A 17,315-nucleotide genomic window follows, 5' to 3' on the forward strand; every position below is an offset into this window, starting at 1 on the left:
ATGAGAAAGGTCTGCTGTGTGATGACCTCGTTTTGCAGATACAAGGAATGACATAACTGGTATGTGAGTTATACCGGTTGTCATGTCTGTAAGTACAGACTAAATGGATCTTATAACTGTATAAACACAAATATACCAAGGCAAAGGGGTAAAATTCCTTGTCACAGCTGTGGAAAAAATAGCATTTAGGGAAAACTAGACTTGTATAAAGGAAAAAAGTGATGTTGTCTTGCCTGAAAACAATCTGCAACATGAGATCAGAGCATAGGGCTGCAATGTGGCTTTCTTTAAGTGGTATAGATCAAGTATCTGGGGTTTTGTACACTGCATTTCAGTAAGGGGAAGCACTTGAGGGGAAAACAGTAGTATGATGCATAGCTTGAGACACCAAGGCCAGCAGGATGGACATTTAGCTGTATTTATTTACAGTTAAGGTATTCTGTAAGACAGCAGAGAAAATAGTCCAAAAAGTTGGGAAAAGACTATATATTTCAGTCACAAAGTCAGACATGTTACGTTTTTCAACATTCAGACTCTATATTTATGCATTCTTGTACCTCTAAAACACCTCAAGTCGTTCCCAACAAAAGAATACATCTTTTAGCCTTTCCCTATCAAATGCTGTAATACTGAGGTGAATTTCACCCCTATTGGTCAAAGTTTCCATTTCTAAACATGCTTCTTTATCTTCTCATTTGTTCTGCTTCCGCTGGCTGAGTTTCTCTGAGGGAGGAAAAAAAAAGAAGTCCTTTTTATGGGTTACATTACTTATGCAGCAGGCATGAAACTGCAAACACCTGGTAGAGTTTCCCTTGTGTGAGCTGCAGCCTACCTCAGAGCACTCTGCAAACATCTGAAACTCATTCTGTGCATCTCAAAGGCCCTCTCCATCACTGATTGAATATTTTTACGAGATTCATTACGGAACAGCTGTGATTGATACTGGTGATCACACAATAGAGGCTATTAATATTTGAGATGTGGTCACTGCCATCCAGAAGACTAATTATTAAATTAAGGTGAATGTGATGTGTAGCCCTATTCCACACGTATGACACCTGCTCTTGGCAGGGAACATCTGGATGAGGTGATGCTCGCTGTAGGCATCGGGATGGCTGGAGTATTGGCTCACAAAAATGTCAGTTTTGGCTAGTGCACTGAGAAGTAAAATATCTGAAAGAATTGCTAAATTAATATCAGATTTAACATAGTTAAATAAGAGCTGTGTGGACAACAGAGTATTCTGTGACTGTGCTTCTGCCTTTCTGTGCATTTCCTGAAATATTTTCTGCTTGGTACCAAAGAAACCCCAAATTTTTCCAATGCCAGGTAGTCTGTAGTATCTGTGGCATCACCTCATACTTGGAAACCTCAGGCCACTATCACTATGGAGAACAGTGAGATTTTTTGGATGCAACATGGGTGTCTCTTTCGTGGATGAGAATCCTGTACAAATTCAGAACTGGTATAAGTACTTGCAGAGCAGTGTGTGTGTGTTTGCACACACATATGCGTATGTAGCATTGTGTGTAGGGCTGTACGTGTGCGTGCATGTATACTTCAGAACGTATTTAAGTGAATAAGACTGTCACACAAAAGCAACAATTAAGGAGCCTGTCTTCATATGGGGGAATCAGCAAACAAGCTGCTTCGTAACTTAAAAATTATCTCTGGGACCTGGAGCACAGCCACTAGCAGAAGATTCATATCAGAGGCACTCTTCAGCATTAGCACACTTTGAAGGAGCCCATCAAAATGTGTATTGAAAAGAAAACAAGAACGTTTTCTTTTTCTTTCTGAATTGCACCTTCAGTAGTTCTTGATATTTAGTCTTAGTTCTTGGTAAGTACTGTGGTTTGCAGAGGGTTTATATACTGGCCAAGAAAACCTCAGCCTAGTCCCATGCTGTTCAAACTACTTCATTGATCACAAACTGGCTGTATATTAGGGACCTAAAATTCACCACTGTAATGAACTTTATTGCCACTGCCTGTATCATGTGTCACAGTGTATCCCATTTAAAAGAAACTTCTCCAGATTGTTTCATCTCAATGGAATTGTGTTGGTTTATACCTGGTGGATCATATGACTCTAAGTAGGTAGAGAACAGAAATGTCTTTTTAATTTTGACTTCTTTGATCCTTTGTTGATAGTTTCTCTCCGATATTTTTTCGGTCTAATCAAGTGGATATCGTTAAAAGAGTAAGAGTCAATTCCAGAAATTACTAAAAAGGGAAAGCAGCTAACTTTATTCAGTTTTTTTATAGGCAAGCTCTACTATTTTTCTTGTTTCCTATATTTTTTGTTCTTTAAAGTCAACGGCAATAAGATCTGTAGTTACAAAAACACCCAGTGTTTTTTACTTTGTGTCTTGGTAAGAGAAAATAAATCAAATACAATCTTTCTAGGTTTCTTGTTTCTGCAAGTAGACAAATTCTCCTTTCAGTTATACCTGTGTGACTGTATTGAATTTAGGGCTGCTCACTGGTAGAGACAAGAATTTAGCTCATATTTTATAAATGAATGAAGTATTTTACCAGGTTCTCTTTTTCTTCCTGTGTGAGTAAGCTACACAATACATTCAGAGACTTGCTCCAGCTGGAACTTTACACAGTAATCCACAGTACTCATATGCCAATCTCAAGTTTATACTAGAAAGAATCTTTAAACAGTTGTAAGTTCAACAAAACAGAAATTCAGGGTTCGGTGTCAGAGAATTAATCTTTTTCCAGATGCAACAGAATCTGGTCATTGTAGATGATCTCAGTTTATGCAGCTGAAAAATGCATTTTTTTTAAAGTGCAATTATGCTTACATTTTACATTTGGCTAAATTAAGAATTCAGTACTTCATATCTCTTTTCTGCAAGCCACATTACTGGAGGTGACTACAAGTCAACATATGGGTTTTTTCTAATGTAGAGAAAGCCCAATTATGGCAAGGCTGAGTGGTTATTTGACATTTATATAAAGTACACATATCCTAAGGTATGGAAAATTATCATTATTTTCAGATGGGAAATACCTGGCAGACAATTCAACAATGCCTGTGAGAACCCCTCTTGCACAACCCAACATCCAACTTTGCGTTTTACACTCCTTGCAAGCATGAAAATTAGAAGACAAACTCAGAGAGAAAAAACCTCGGTGTGCTACTTCTGTGTGTTTTTTAAACACAACTATAATTTATTTCTGCATGTTCTGCAGTGCATTTAATTTGTAAAATACTTCTGTATAGGTGGTTGCATCCATCAGGATTTGAATTTTGGTGGGAAGAGCCCAGTCACCTTGGCAAGCGTACTCATGCAAAATTGTGCATATTATGATCTTACTATCCAAGATACTTCTTCTTAGCCTTGTTTTCTCCAAGGCTTTTTTAATATCCTAGAATAATGTATTCATAAATGGAGGATAGATAGGGTATTTTCTGTAGCACTTTTCTGCTGGGACCTTTGTGGAGATGAACAGCTGCTGAAAGAAGCCCAGCAGTATGTTGGCACTTGCCACATGTGTACAGGCAGCTATAGCCAGCTAGGCAAGCACAGCCTCCAGCTTACAAAGGAGTCATCCAACCCAATGGAAGTATTGGTGTTACCACCTTCTATGTTTTGAGGTATAAACTGAAGGACCTTGCTCTTTAAGGTGCTCAGCCTTGAAAAAAAGCAGTTGCTCTCCTACCCTGAAGTCCTACTGAAGGCAGTGGGAGTTGACTGGCCAAAACCAGAGGTTCACCTCTGGGTCCTTTGAGTCAAGTCCTGTTAATATCACTGTAATCACAGAATCACAGAATGGTTGGGGTTGGAAGGGACCTCTGGAGATCATCTAGTCCAACCCACTCGCTAAAGCAGGTTCACCCACAGCAGATCACACAGGAAGGTGTCCAGCTGGGTTTTGAATGTCTCCAGAGAAGGAGACTCCAAAACCTCTGTGGGCAGCCTGTTCCAGTGCTCTGGCACCCTCAAAGTAAAGAAATTTCTCCTCATATTCAGATGGAACCTCCTATGCTTCAGTCTGTGCCAACTGCCCCTCATCCTATCGTTGGGCACCACTGAAAGGAGTCTGATCCCATCCTTGACACCCACCCTTGAGATATTTGTAAGCATTGATAAGATTCCCTCTCAGCCTTCTCTTCTCCAGGCTGAACAGACCCAACTCTCTCAGTCCCTCCTCATGAGAAAGATGCTCCAGACCCCTGATCATCTTTGTAGCCCGTCACTGGACTCCCTCCAGTAATTCCTTGTCCTTGATTCTTGGTTGAAGTTGACTTTGGAAGAGTTGTGAGTTAGAGATAGAAGCTGTGTGGAGAGAAGAGACATGAGAGAGGTAGCCTAAAGGCTGTCCCTGAAGGACACATCCTGACAGGGAGCAAGCAGGGCTGCTGTCTCTGGGTGCTTACAGCTACTCAGGTCCAGCACTGCTGTGTCTTAGGACACCTCCACATCACCAGATAAGCACTGTGATATTGCCTCTGCATTTTCCAGCCATACTTCACCGGAAATCCAAGCTGTGCTTCCTAAACCTCCAGATTTGAGTGAGCCTGTTTTTCCAACCTAATTACATTTTAGAGAGGATTTCTTAAACCACCTGAGATGAGATCATATCCACAGTAAATGGACAGGGAGAACTTGCTTTTTATCATAGCAACCAGATGCTTGAAAAGAGCTCTCTTTCAGTCTTCCTTTCAAAAATCCTGCATGATCTCATACATTTGTGTCCCTTCAACTTAGCTGTGTGCTCTTTTAACGTTTCATTCATTTTTATCTTACAGTGTATGTATGATTCAAAGGGAAAAGCAGCGCAGAGGAGCTGCAGATAACCTAGTGAGGCCTGATGGTCTGCACTGCAGTGTGCCTCAGAGGGTCATGTTGAGTTTGAAGTGAGATTCGCGCTCCTCAGAGCAGAGATGAAATTCAGTTGCAGCAAAACCTCTTAGTTCCAATGGGCCTAAGATAAGGATGCCCAGAGTTAAGCATGCAAATCAGCTTTATCTGAAGCTTGAACTTAAGAGCAGATGACTCAGGGAGAGGGGAAGGAGAGTGCATACTAGCACGTATGAAAATTTTGATCGTATCAGTCCAGATTTTTGCTCTGTCTTTCTGTGTTTTTCTAGTTCTAAGGCAGAGAGCTGTGCTGCTCCCGTATGTGTATTTGCTGTGTCCTACGGCACAGGAATGTGCTGGGTGCTGTAGGTAAACAGCCCCCAACACAGTAGTACATCCCCATGCCACTGCTGGAAACCTGAAACTTAGTAAGAGGACCAGTACTGATGACATCTCTCAACTGCATATTTAAAGGAGGAATATTGGTAGTATTTTGTTCTTGGTAACCATCAGCTTTTTTTTTTTTTTAATTATGAGGAGGCGAGGCTATATAAATAAAGCTTTTTTCCTGTATTTACCTGTACACTGGTGTTCAGCCAAGGACTATCTTAGATATAATTATTCTCAAGCTCCTCCTGCTTGGTCTGCATCATAAAAGCTGTAGCGTAGCGTAGAAGAAGACAGAAAATGTATGTAAATGGGTATATGTACAAATATGTCATATTATGTGCAGTGCACTATGTTTAATACTAGAATTTAAGAGGTCTGCCTGCCTGTTATTCTAGTCTTCTGCTAGTGTCACTCCTCTATTATGCCTTACAATTCAGAGAAGTATCCATTATTTATTTTTATTCCCCCAGGTGAGGTGGGGCCCCAGGCCTTATTTAAAACGTATCATCAGGCCCTGTAGTGAGTACAGATTTGTTAAATGCGTTGTAGGCTCGCTTTAGAGATGTTATGAGAGCAAAAGTTGAGTGAACATTTTACAAATGTTGAGACTGATGTTTGAAATATGAGATGCAGTGGGACTGTTATCTCCATTTTACAGATGAAGAAAGGAGCACTGGAATAAAAAAACTAATTAATCAAAAGCATCCACTAATTTGGGACAGTAAGCTTTAAGAGTACTTAGCAACTTTATAGCAGTGTGAATATTTAATGCCCAGCTCTGGTTTGTTTTGTTTTCTTCTGTAGAAGGTCAGACCTCTACTAGCATGACAGCAGTGCAGACTATGTCACATCCTACTTTGGTGCTCACCATGACTACCTGGGCTGGTAGCACTTCTGATGTTGTTTCTGGACTCTCCAGATAACTTAGAGACAGGCAGGCTCTTCCAGTGGTGGATTCATCAGGTCTGTGTAAGGTGTGTCCACCTCAGGAAGAGATGAAGGATGCACTACAGTTCTGTATTTCTCTCCATGGACTACGGAGGGAGTGAAGACCAGTAAATCAAATCTGAGGCCCCAGGTCAACTGAGGTGAACTTCTCTCAGGGGGCTAGTGTTAGCAATGCCAAAATGAAGACTCCAGTTCTTTATTGATAGTTTTTTGCGTATCACATTAGATACAGGTAGCAGCGTTGTATTATATACAAAGTTTGTTGTAGTAAATACGTACAGTTCATCACGTACTTACTAGATACACCCACACATACACACACAGATTTCACAGCCATCCACATGTTTTTTATGTATGGACACTGAAATATAAAGGCATTTCTGAGAAAATGAAGGGCAACTAATGCAGAGCAGAACGATGCTGCTCTTAAATTGAACTTTAGATGTTCTTCAAAAGGATTTTATAAGGAGCGGGTAGTTTCATATTAACCATTTGGGAAAACACTGCAAAGATCTTCATTACTGGCTAGCTGCAGGAACTTACTGGATATAAACCTAGGAATGTCTGCACAGCAATAGAATGACTACATTTGTGTACTGCTTTGTTCAAGTATTTTTAGTGCCTTTGCACTTATTACTAGTGATGTTGCCTTTTATGTCAAACATGAAATTTATTTCTGCCCCTTTCTTGATTTACTTTACAATGACAGAAGTTTTACTCAAATAATTGCCTGCGTGGGTTGTAGATAACTAGTTGAGCAACTTACCGGAGGATTATCTGATTTCTTGATTGACACTTACTGCTGGCAATTTTCTCCAAGGTCCAGGCAGATGTTGTCTTTTTTTCCCAGAAACACAAGCAGAGGAAGTGATAATCAGTTATGTTCTGTCATTTACTTTCTGTAGTAGTTTGGATTGCATTCCTTGACCTTGTGAAATTTAAATCACCTCAAATTTCAGGCAATAGAATTGCAGTTTGGTTTTTTTGGTCCTGACTAACACATTGTCTTGCTGAGTGGGCTGAACACCGTTTGTTTTATACAGCCTGCTGGTAGAGTGAATTCATTTAACTAATCGATAGACCTGTTGTTCTGATTGTGATTTATACATTCATAAGGAAGGAGGGAGCAAACCGGGCAGTGGGGGGGTGATGCTTCCTGTTACACGGCAAGCGAGATGATGTGTCTGAAGTGGCGAGTCCCAGCAGGGAACTTCAAGCGAGAAAGGGTGAGCCAGTCCCCCTCCTGCTCCTCTCTGCTCTCCCAGTTAGTCTGTGAACTGGGAGTGGAAATGACAGTACTGACATGCCTCAAGAACAGTTTTGCTGACTGTAACTTAACAGCAGATAAGGAAAATTTAAAGAGAAATAAACATGTAGCTGTATCCTCAGCAATTACCTTCCACCATGCCAGTCCTAGTGCTGCCTTCAAGCATATTATGCTTCGGTTTCTGACTCCTTTTCTTTCCCAAATGATCTCCTTCAGGCTTAGATGTAAGGCATTTTTTCCAGCTCTGCCCTTTGTTAAGCCTTTTAAAGAAAATTAAGGAGATTCCATAGGACTTCCAGGAAGACATTTCATACCATCGTTTCACAGGGGTTACTTCAATAGTGTTGCATTTACAGTGTGGTTTGTTTGATTCAGAATAATTTGAGGGAATATAGTGAAGCCTCTTCAGTAAATGCTGACCAATAAAAACGTAAAACACTAATTCTTTCTTTCTTTCTTTCTTTCTTTCTTTCTTTCTTTCTTTCTTTCTTTCTTTCTTTCTTTCTTTCTTTCTTTCTTTCTTTCTTTCTTTCTGTCTGTCTCTCTCTCTCTCTCTCTTTCCCTCTTTCCCTCTTTCCCTCTTTCCCTCTTTCTCTCTTTCCCTCTTTCCCTCTTTCTCTCTTTCCCTCTTTCCCTCTTTCCCTCTTTCCCTCTTTCTCTCTTTCCCTCTTTCCCTCTTTCTCTCTTTCTCTCTTTCTCTCTTTCTCTCTTTCTCTTTTGTTCCGCTACTGTACCAGTACACAGATTAATTTAGTGTTTTCTGGGACAGCTGAAAAGATGCAGACGATATGTCTGAGGTTGCCTGCAGTATAATCTAAGTATTGGGGACGTTTAGTCAGATGTAACAATTAGCTGTTTATGACCAGATGAATTGTAGGTACATACTTCCCAAACTCTTGGTTTTACTTTAAATATCTTTCATCAGGAATCCAGAAACTCTTCCTATTAATATCAATTACCATTTTTTTTCCCCAAAAATTGCTTATTGCTTTACTTTCCTACCGTTCTGAGGCCATGAGTTCCACAATCCACAGTCAAATGAGCTTCCTACAGAAAAGGTGTTTTTGTGTTGGTTTTCCCTCAGACACTTTTCCAAACCATTGCATGTTCCCTGTTTCACTGAGTATTGTAAAAAGGCTAAATATTAATTTCTAGACTACCTACTCTCACAGTTTTTATATTTTTAAATCATAGCACATCTTGCTAATCTCTTATTGCGGTAAAGGAAGAATGATCTGTTAAAAATATTTATGAAAGCATTATAACACATCATAGGATTAAAGCATGCTCAGGAAAACAATGAGTGCTTTGAACACCAAAATGAGTCTTCCTACCTGAAAGGTGTAATGTCTCTAGTTCATTTTTATGAACCTCTTAGCAAAGAGCATTGTTAATTTGCATCGTCCAAACAGAGAAGACAAATCCCACATTCTTAAATTATTTATCAATACGTGAAGATTTTTTAATTATTAATTAATTTAAGCAATAACTATCTGCTACATTGATTAAGCAAAAGCAAAGTGCTTCCCTTGGATCCAAACGGGAGCAGAACTACTGAATGTGCTCAATGCTGCTCCCTCCCATGATGCCTGCCCATTGCAGTCAGTGGGACAAACCATATGAGCAAAAACCTGCAGCACTGAGCGCTCTTAGAACTGATTTAATATCGGTTATAGCTAGCAGTGGGAAAACTACTCGTGCAAGCAGGGCAAGATGTCAGAACTGAGATCTAAGATAGGAGAACACAAGTCTGCTCTCAAGTCTCCAAAACTTTCTACAAAGTTTACGTGCATTTTATATGTTTTAAGTGTGGCCAGTGGATCCTTTCCCAAACCCATGGAATTAAAAACAAAACAAAAGACAAAAATCCAACCAACCAACCAAAACAAAACGAAACAAGCCACAAAAACTTAGACTTTTAATTATTCCAGTGAGTTATGAAGCCAGTTCTGTATTACCAGAGCACTACTAGTAGTTAAAACATTGTCCATGGGAAACAGTGCTCATTTAGAAATCATTTTCCTTTGCATAATTCTTAGGCTGTAGCCTTAAATGCAAATTTCATTAACATAGATGGTAAAATAATACAACAAGATACCTTTTTTTCTCCAGAATTCTTAGAGTAATAGAAAGAACAGTGGGCAAAAGTGCTTTAAACATATTAACATTTTTTTTAACTCTGCAAGCCTTTGTTCTCAAGAAAGAAAACTGCTGTTTCACTTCCCTGAAGCCATTGGTAATATGATGCAAAAACATCAGAGAAAATCTAATCCAAGATAGGTGCAGTCCCCAAGGGAACATGCTCTTCTTTGTTTTATATTTCCATTGGAAATCTGGGAGATTTTGCATGCAAACATCTTATTTCATGGGGCTGCTTCTCAAATTGAGAGATTAAATCTAGCACAGTATAAAAGGCTTTTCAATAAAGTGGGTTGCACAGTCTTCTGTTTACGGAAAATTGATGCATCATCTGATATGTCTGAAATTGCTAACTTCTGTTTCAGTAAAGCTGTAGGAATTTCAACCAGCCCATTATCTAATCAAGAAAAATATTCCCTTAGCATCTTGTCTTAAGGTAGCTGGCTGGCAAGCAGTGTTTGGACTACTATATGTCACGATTCATTACAGCTGCAAAATGGACTGATTTTCTTGGGAAAGTCATATTTGCAGAACTATCCATCATCCACAACGTGTTCACAAATGCCTCAAAAGCTGCAAAACAGCTATTAAAACCTAAATTCAATTTGTTTTTTCTCCCTCCCCTCGTTTCATACACAATCAAAATTTAAATATTTAAGATAAGCAGTCATTATTGTTGAGTGAATGTTGACCCAGCTCACTGTAGGAGTAACACCCAGTATGAGCCACAGCCAATTTCTCAGCCCCCAGAGTTTTATGGGCACCCCGTGTCCCCCGGCACCTCCTGTTATTAACATACCTTCCACCAAGGCAACAGCCAGCTGAGTTTGCTCAGTCCTCAGCACACCAGTGTGACCGAATACGTCAGTGGCTTTCAAGCAGAACTGCAAGCCAAATTTTGCCTCAGCACCTGCAGTTCTCTTTGTTGGCTCACGTGGCACCAAGTATCTGCATCTACAGGGCCCTGTGCCGGGGCAGAGGGGGAGGAAAGGGGAGCAGGTGAGAAATGTGCTGGAACCTTCATGATGCCTTGTCGGACATTCAGAGCTCGGGTCAGTTGTGACCACCGTCTGGAGCAGGAGGCCACCAACACCCTGGCTTGGCAAACGAGGCAGGGCGCAAGCAGCCGTAGATGTGTGGATGTGCTTCACCAGGTCTGCATGCCCTGGGCAATCCTTTGACGTCCCCCGGCTGCTCTCAGGCAAGTGATGCTATTTAAAACAAGCGCCAGGGAAACTTTTCAGCCCAGAATAAGGAAATGAAAGCTGACATGAGCATGGCTGAGAAGCAGGGCTGGTAGCGACGAGCACAGGACCACGGTCATAGCTCAACGTCTTTACAGCTATCAGGACAGCAAACCCTGAGAGCTGCATTTCAAGTAAGAAAGATAGAGAAACTTTAATTAACAATGCCAAACTTTTTTGTGGGACTTTCCAGGAGTAGATCTCAAAGGGCTTCACTAATGAGTTAAGAAAAAAAGCATACATCTCCTGAGTTCCCATTCACCTCTCCCAGTGCTGCTTCTTCCTTCCTCGCCATTCTTCCTCTCTGTGGTTTCGTGGAGAAGAGCGGGTCTTGCACACTTGCAGGACAGGACTGTTGATGTTCCCTCATGTCTGGAAGGGGCTCCAACAGCCACTGAGGCAAGTGGAACAGAGGATATTTTTCTGGATTTAGCTTAAGAAATTAAAAGCTGATTCCTATTCCCAGGAGGAGCAGTGAGAAATGTATATGAAGCAGAATCTGCTTCCACATACCTTCTACTACCATTTCCATCTCAAGGTTACTTATATAAGAAAAAGTACATTCCTTGGCTGAGGAGCCAATTATACTTGGATCTTGAATTTAGATTTTAGATATTTGTTTTAATGAGCAAACGAAACAGAATCCCAAATTCCTGTGATTTGGAACAATTGTTATTTTGCATCTTAATACAATACTTGTAGGTACCAAACTTTCACTCAAGCCTCAATGTACTAGGCACAGCACAAATCTAAAAAGGAGATAAGCTCTTCCCTGATGAGTTTCTGAGCTAAATAGATATATCGAGGTAAAGGGAGCATAAGATTATACATCAAGTACAAGACAGGGCCAGGTCACCTGGCTGACAGTCTGCATGCCGGCTCACGCCGCTTCATCTCTTGGGACGATGTTTGCTTTCAACTAACAAGCTGTTACTTCTGTGAACCATACTGTATGAAAACTATTTAATCCAACAGAAATAAGTTAGTCAGGTACCTGTAATAAAAGCAAGTAGAGCTAACGAGAGGGATGAGAGTGGGCTGTTCCACATGCAGCAGGGTCCTGCCCTTTCTGCACGAGTCCCTCAGAGGAGCAGATGCGCGAGCAGCAGTGAGATGTGCTGCCCTGGAAAACCCCTGGTCTAGAACAAAGCCCTTCTGTCAGCCTCGTGCCAGTGCACACGGACAGACTGACTCCTACCAGCAGCATGGGGAGGCACAGAAGTGCTGGCCAGGACAGCAGGACTATGGCATGTAAGATATCTAATCTCCGCTCTGCAATTCAGCAGCACTGGAAGTCTACCCCAGGCCTTTCCCAGCCCTTCCACTTCTCTCTGCCCCCTTGCCTTTCCCACCTAAAAATTTTTTTTTATGGCTACTGAAGAGGGTAGGGAAAAATCTGAAGGTGTAGGTAGCATCAGGGGTTCCAGGTGTCAGCTCAGGCAAATGCCAAAACAACTGGGACACTAGCTTCAAACTCTGATCCTGTCTGAATAGGGGATGGAGAGAAACCTGCACACCAGGAGTCATCCCTGCCAACTACTCCTCGGGGGCTGATGGTGATGAAGGACTCCAGGCTGTCCTCTCCTCTTGCCAGCACAAGTGGCAGCCCCTTTCCCATCCCACTAGAGGCTGCTGATGGTTCATTCACTGAAGAAGGGCAAAAACAGAAGTGGTTTTTCAGTGCAACACTACACTTCTGTAAAGCTTCGCCTGTGAAAGGATTTTGGGGTAAATAGGTTGATACAGGAAGCATTTTGGTAGATTTTCTTTTTGCATTAAGTGAGAGGAGAGAAGTTAGGAACAGGTTACTGCCTGGGATCCTTGTCCCAGTCAGCTCCACCGGCAGCATCATCCACACCCTGGAAACAGTGCCGTAGACTACCCAGCAAGGCCAAACCTCACACCAGGTTCTGCAATCACTCAAATTCAGTTTTATTCAAATGGAAGTATTTGCTGGGGCAGAACTGATGCAGAGGATTAACCTGTTGTCATTGAGCATCACAGCGAACGCCCCTAGGGTGAGAAAAGAAAATCCCAGACAGGTCCCTCACTGGCAGGTCCCTGTTTCAGTGACTGTTAACTTTCTGCATTTATTTACTTTTTCCTTTGTTGCTAAAAGTGTCAGTGATATAAGAAAAGGTTGTGGCCACCTCCTCCTCACATACTGTGGGGTATGATCCTTGAAGCAGATGGAAGTGATCCATGAAGAGGTGCTTCAGAAGCTGTTGCTGCCGTGCTGGGGAGGCTCCCTCCTTGACTGGGAGGTAGCGCTGGGAGAGCTTGCAGCCTGGAAATGGAGGATGAGGTAGGAATGGGAGCCTGCAGCTGGGGAGCAGAGGGTAGGGATTACTTTTTTATTATTTTATTTTAAACATATGTATTAATCATGGCTCAAAGCAGGGATGGCAATGGGAAACTGCAGCTGGAATGGGTAAGGCAGGAGGAGGAGATGATTTTTATTTCAGACATAAATTATGTATTAATTGTGGCTTGAAGGAGGGGTCAGTGTGGGAATCTGTAGCATGGGGAGGACAGAAAGGAAAGATGATTTCAATTGCAAGTATATTTATTAAAGTGTAACTCAAAACAGGGACTGAGTGGGAATCTGCAGCTGGAAATGATAGGGCAAAGGGAAATATTGCTTTGATGGGGGGGTATTATTTTAAACACATGAATAAGTCCTTAGCTCAAAGCAGGCATAAGAGTGAGAATCTGCAGTCTGAGGACGTTAAGTAACACTTGTGGGAGAGAAGATCTTGATACCTTTTGGGTGCGTTCAGAGCTGGTGAAGGTTGCTGGCCTGACTTTCCTAGAGCCGAAACCCCGTCTGTTCCCAGAGCTGGGTAATTCAGGATTTCCCGGCAGCCCTCCACCGCACTGCAGGCTCTCGAGACGCCGCTCCGCGTGACAGATGTGGACATTCCTACATGACTGCCGTGACAGAGCTCATAACCACTGAGCAAGGCAGCTGGCTCTACATGCAGTTTGGAGCTCCACTCAGTGTGGCCAGTTTTGCCCAGGGACGGCTGCAGCCATCATTAAACTGCAGTTCAGTGCTGTCTTTCCATAAGACAGCAGCAACAAGGGCTGTTGTGGCCCATCTGACATTTCCCTGGTCTGCAGGCAGTAGGTGATCCCCCACCACCTTGGTAGGTCACCATCACCATAACCATGCTGGTGATAAGTGATCTCTGAGCCGCGGACTTTCTCCACAGGCGCTGCCAATGTGCAGGCAGTCAGATGTGGCCAGCTGGGAGCTGTGCTGTGCACTACTTGTGCCTGCTCTTGTCTGGGCAACAGGAACAGTCATTCCCCAGGAATTAGCCTAAAGGAGCTGGCTGACATGTTCTGGAAAGCCATTTTCTTGGAAGAGGCAGATCTCTGATTCAAACGGTGCACAGCGATGGTTAGAAAGAGAACGCTGATCCCATGGAAACGTCACCAAAGTGCTAGTGCCAGTTCATATTCACATATCCTGGAGGCAACAGGCCTTTCCTGAGCTCTGGTCTCAAGTCTTGCATCTGGCCAGCATGTTTTGTATCACAGCGCCAAGCAGGAACATTACAGCTTCCACAGGTTGATGTATATGGGAGCCACTAAACACCATGGATTTTTTTGTCATTGCAAAACCACCTGTGCTGACTAACTTTTCGCTAACAAACTGTGAAGACTGTTATAGTACTCAGTGAGCTTCATGACATAATTATTATTTTTTTGATCGTTCGCTTTAGTGATTGCTTCTTTGCTCCAAAGAGTAAATAAATACAGAAATACTTGATTCCTGGCTTTGCTTCACATGCTTTTCATGAGGAAACCAGTACCTGCTTCTCTCCAGACTCTACAAAACATGCCACTGTAGCTGTGCTGCTGCTTCCTTTTGAAATTCCCACAAGTGCAAACCCTCTTTACACATACTGTGTCAGTGTGTGTGTATTTGTGTACATATGTATGTTATATAATTAAGCTATTGACCCATAAAAACGCATTGCTTCCCAGTGCCTAGTGCACTCAGGAAAATTTATTCCTGAAGGAGATTCAAAATGCCTGGACCATCACAATATAAGACTTCCTGGTAGGCTCCAGAGGTTTATGGTTACTTTGTCCAGCTCTTGCATGGCATGATGCTAAATAGTAAAGGGGTCCTTGCCCTTGTCCTTGGAGGACAATCAGTGCTGTGCTCATCAGTTGTACCTAACTTTACATTACACATAGTTGACTAATGATGACTGATGAGCTGCACGTGAGAAATTGCTCAGAAGCTTTAGCGTTAGCCTGGTTTTGCTGTTGACCGCTTGAGGTACACAAGTTTTGAGGTAACGTTAAATTTAGCTCTGTTTGTGCCAGTTGGGGACACTCTGAAGAGAGACCTTAAAAGGCTTGTTCTCCTCTGAGTGAGATAGCAGACCTTCGCTGCTTTTCTTCAGCTAAGCAGAGTTGATATCCATCTTCCTCCCTTAGATCTCAGATCTTTTCTCATCCCAGCTCCTGGGCTCATTCGTTAGCTCAGGTAACCTGTGAGCTCAAAGCTGTATGAACTAGCCACAGTTTTTGGGCAAGGCACTATACAAAACTCACAGCCCAGACCTCATTCTGGTGTCAATCCCCTTCAAAAGCTCATCCTGCCTTTCTCCACCTCACCGAGCAGGTGAACCCAGACAACCTCATAAACTCAGGATGTGGCAAAGGCCTTGCTGTATCTCACAGTATGAGTCCCTGTTTCAAGCCTCAAAACCTTCCCAAAATTGCCTTGAAGTCATAACATCTGAAGCCAAAATTTCTGAAGCCATTTTATGCCTTGCAAATAAGGAGGAATTTGCAAAGATGATAACCAAACTGGCTTTCTCTTTCCCTGTTCTTTCCTTGTTCTTCTTAAAAACATGAGGTCATTTTAGTGTTTTTCTTATTTTAAGTTTCAACTACAGGCTTGTTTTTTGCCTCTTTGCAAACTGAAACCAACAGGGAACAAAAATTACTTTTTTAGTTTAGTTGAGAATGTGGCAGCTGTGAAAACTCAAGAAAATTTAGTGAGTATTAATTGAATTTCAGACTTTAGTAATATCTACTTTCTATTGCAGATTCTCTGATATTACTGTTTTTACTCGTTTTACTATCAGGCAAATTTCCTACCTTTATGTTTTTCACTTCTTGTTTCATGGACCAACGGCAATCAGATGATAGGCCAGAAATAAATTTTAAATTCCCACCTCCTCCAAGATGACATGACTGCTCTCAAGTTATTCACACATGGAAGTCAGAAGGCAAACGATGTAAGAGAAAATGAATTAAAAAAAATTCAGACTATAACCTAATTTTTGCATGGTTGCAAACATAGTTTATGTCACAGTTGATTGTGGAAGTTTTTAAAAGGTTAAGGAGTCCATGGTTGATTTTAAAGAGCTTAAGAGCAGTTTTGATTAAAAATGGTCAAGAAACACTTCCCTCTATTACGGTTTAATAAAAAAGCGAAGCTGAACACTTCTGACTGAGACATATTCGTGGTTTACTATTTGAGTATTGTTTGAAGATGTCCCAGGGGTGACTCCTTTTTCATTCATGTCTGCTGCGTAGCTCTGAGTCAGGATGCTTCTGCTTCAGAAGTTTTATAACTGATGATATTTAAGAGAGAAAGTTAAAGGGAATGTATTTTCACTTGCCCGTCCGTGGTATCAGGTGTTAAGAAGACAGTTCAAACAGCTGGTGTTGGCTCAAATCAGCAAACATCCATATGGGACAGATAAGTAAGTCAACTGCTGCTGAAATAGATACCAGCCACTGCGGTGGGTTGGAAATAATATTCTTGTCCTCTGGAAATTTCTGAGATATTGAAAAAAGTCTCGAATCGGGCCGAGATGAAAAATCTCAAATACTGAGCTAGATCACTCCAAATGTTCAAATCAGCAAAATTTTACACTGAAAAGTGTAGTTTTCTTAAAACTGTCAAAATACAATATTTTGATGCCTTCAAAACTTTTTGTCAAAATAAGAAATGTTCAGAACTGATCTTTTCCCACAAAACATTGACTTTTGTGTTAATGAATGTGCATTTGCTAACAAGAAGTTTCCTACATTCCAACTAGCCAGTCCTTTGTTAAGTTCGCATTTTTTGGACACCCAGGATGCTAATGTAAAGAGCTTACCCAGATTTAAGTTTTTTTCTTGACATTCTCCTAGACTTTCTCAGTAAAAGCAAGGGTTTACAGTGAATCTTTCTCTTGAGTTTTATGTATACCTTCATGTCAAGGTTTGGTTGTAGGGTGACAATAAACAGTGGCAGATGTATTGCTTGGAGTTGGTTCACTCCCTCTCCCCCCTTTCCCACTAAGCACAGGCGATTGGGAGGGAAAGAAGGACAGAGAGAAGAAAGTTGGAAAAAAAGTAAAAATAGAGAAAATAATACAAAATATACAAAACCAATCTTGAAAGTCCCGGCAACTGATCTGGCAGATGTAGGGCCGGCACTTGGAAGTCCTGGACTGGACTCTGCAACCAACCGGAGCTGGATTCAGTC

The sequence above is a fragment of the Columba livia genome, chromosome 2 (assembly GCF_036013475.1).
Source record: "Columba livia isolate bColLiv1 breed racing homer chromosome 2, bColLiv1.pat.W.v2, whole genome shotgun sequence".
Lineage (NCBI taxonomy): Eukaryota > Metazoa > Chordata > Aves > Columbiformes > Columbidae > Columba > Columba livia.